This window comes from Crocodylus porosus, unplaced genomic scaffold (genome assembly GCF_001723895.1).
Source record: "Crocodylus porosus isolate Cpor-Errol unplaced genomic scaffold, CroPor_comp1, whole genome shotgun sequence".
Classification (NCBI taxonomy): Eukaryota; Metazoa; Chordata; order Crocodylia; family Crocodylidae; genus Crocodylus; species Crocodylus porosus.
Genome location: NW_017728930.1, coordinates 1,726,039 through 1,728,829, shown reverse-complemented (window position 1 = coordinate 1,728,829; position 2,791 = coordinate 1,726,039).

Here is a 2,791-nt window from a genome sequence, read left to right as displayed (position 1 = left end):
GATGAACGAGAATTTTTTTTTTTTTTAACTAAGAATCTTATTGAAAAATATCATAGGATTTGGCCAACAATGCAGCTGCCAGAGACATTTTTGAAATTTCAAACTTTAAATAAAAAATTTGAATAAAAGTTATTTTAAAAAGCCATAAAAAAGACAGTTTCTTCAGTCTTTCCAGCAACTCTTTTTAAACCCACCTTTACCACCCCATCTAATCAAGGAGATGTATTTGGCTGGACCAGATTCATGGCTGGTATTAACTCATGCAACCCTGCTGTTTCACTTGCTCTCCCAAAAGTTAAAAATATTGGGCTCGTGCTTAGGGTTGTAGAAGTAGCTCAGTGCTGCTGAGTTTAAGCTGGAACCAATGTATTTTTACGGCAGCAGAAACCCTGGGAGATTTCGTGGTGCAGGGACTTCCGCAGCCCAAAGATATTTCTGATGGTTTCCCCATGCTGCACGGGACACACGAGAGGCCCTGGTATGTTGGACGGATACTATACCAATCCTGTGGCCACATCCAAATCTGTACATGCTGCCGAACGACAGGCTGCTTCTCGGGTGTCCTGGGCTGTTTAGAGGGTTTTGGCTCTTATTGCGTATAAAATGGCAGCTCTCTGTCAAAAACAGCTTGGTGAAGCTGGTGCAAAAGGGAGCAGGTGGAGGATGGGAAGCCTTTCAGGCTAGCGCTGTAATCCCATCCATGGGATCTCGTCTGGCACCAAGATTTAATTATCTCATTAGCACAGACGGTACCATGTGGGCTCACAATATGGAGAGGCAATATTCAGTTGCGGAAAAAAGGGTTGAAATAAACAGTCAGATCGAAACGTGATTGACACCGATCGCGGCATTTGCATGCCGGAGCTAGGCTACCACGGGCCTGTGCCTCAAGAAGGGGATAGGTCTGTGCACGTGTGTGTGCATAGTGTGACAGCAAATGCACTAAACCGTGGTCCAGACGGGGTAGGCCACCATGGAAGCTTGCAGATCCTCACCGATGCATCTACCCGAGACTGGGTGAATGAGAAAGGAGGGGAAGTTTGCAAGTGCCTGGGGAAGCCGGTGCATGCATGCACAACAGATCAAGGACACGAAGCAAGGAGCATGATTTAACATGCAATGGAGGACAAATAAGAGGGAGATTAAAAGGAGGATTTTACTAGGGAGTAATTGTTTTCTATATAGTCTAATTGCAAAGTGCTGGTAAAAACTGCCCTCATAAGCTAACAGCAGCTTAGTTTGCTTTATGCTTTTTTAATGAATTAGCAATAAAGACGTCTGTTTTTACATTTCCCACGGTCGGAGCTCGGTATTGGAGAGACCTCTGCTGGTGACCCCAAAAGAGAACTCACAAGAGCTCCAGATGCTGCAGCCTTGGGTGGAGACATGCGCGTGGAGATCCTGCAACACAAATGACATTTCTCTCTCTGCTCCAACCAGTTTTTCCTCATCAAAGGGTCACCTTTGAGTGCCCAGTGAGGTGGCATGGGTGATGGGAAGACTCACGTCCCTCTTTTAAGTTTCTAGGCAGCTCTGTTTTGCAGGATGCATGTCATTTGGGTTGAACTTGAGGAGCAGAGGTCCCAAGTAGGGGTGACACCTCTCTGTTGAGTAGTATGAATGTCATCCCAACTCTATATGTCCACATCTCCCGATCAGCTCCACCTCCCAGACTCACTGCACACCTCCTGCACGATTCTTGTCCCTTTGTATCCTCTTATGTAGAGTTTAGATGATGGTTTGGATGGTTTGGCTGATCCTGCCAGGGGGTTGGACTAGATGCTAGATGACCTCTTGAGATCCCTTCCAGCCCAACTGCTCTATGTTTCTATGAAATATCCCTTTTATACTCCAACTTCCCCCATCTTCCTTCCTTATCACACATAATCCTGGTACAGCCAACACCTAACCAGTGAATACATCCACATCGTAAGAGCTAGCTGAAAAGTGCTGGAGGGGATGCATGAAAAAATGGAAAACTTTCCGTTTTCTCAATAACTTTTTCCCAAAACTTTTCTGGTGAACTGTGATGGGACCTGAAGCATGGAAAAGTGTGGACAGTTTGACTCTTTTCAGTTTGTTTTTGCCCTCTTTTCTTTCCCTGAGCCTTTTGATTTGTTTTCCATTTTGCCCCTGAAAGAGGAGGAGAAAAGGTAGGTAAAGAAAGCCAAACATCTGAAAAAATAATTATGATTTTTGAAAACTGATTTTTTTTTTGTCTGGCTGTTTTCATGAAAGGTAATAGCAGACTCTGGGGAAAATGCCATTGTTCATAAACTCAGGGATGTACTTGGGAGCCGTGTTGGTCTGAGACAAAAAGAAATGCAAAACTCTATAGCTGTGGTTTATAGATGATCCCTTTTATATTAGATCAATTAGGAAATCTTTTTTTTTTTTTGCAATTTCTTAGTTGGCCTAATAAAAGGGATCATCTCTGAGCCATGAGTTCTACAGTTTTGCATTTCCGATTAGCAAAATTCAAGCTAAATATTTTTGGGGAGCTTTAGGCATGGTGGCACTTCCTGACCATCCAGATGTCCATAACATCTTGCAGATTTAAAAGTAAGGCGGCAGTCATGCTCTGCCTCCCGTCGATGCCAGTCCTGCTGTCAGCCTCGCCGTCTGAAATGACATCACGATGCTTTTGTGCTGCAAGCCTACCGAAACTTTCAACGCACTTAACCAGGGAAACCCACTGTCAGCTCATATTGAGCGTTTGCTGGGTGATAGAAAGATTCAAACTGGCACAAATCTAGCACTCGCCACTAGCAGATAACTAGAGACAGAGTGC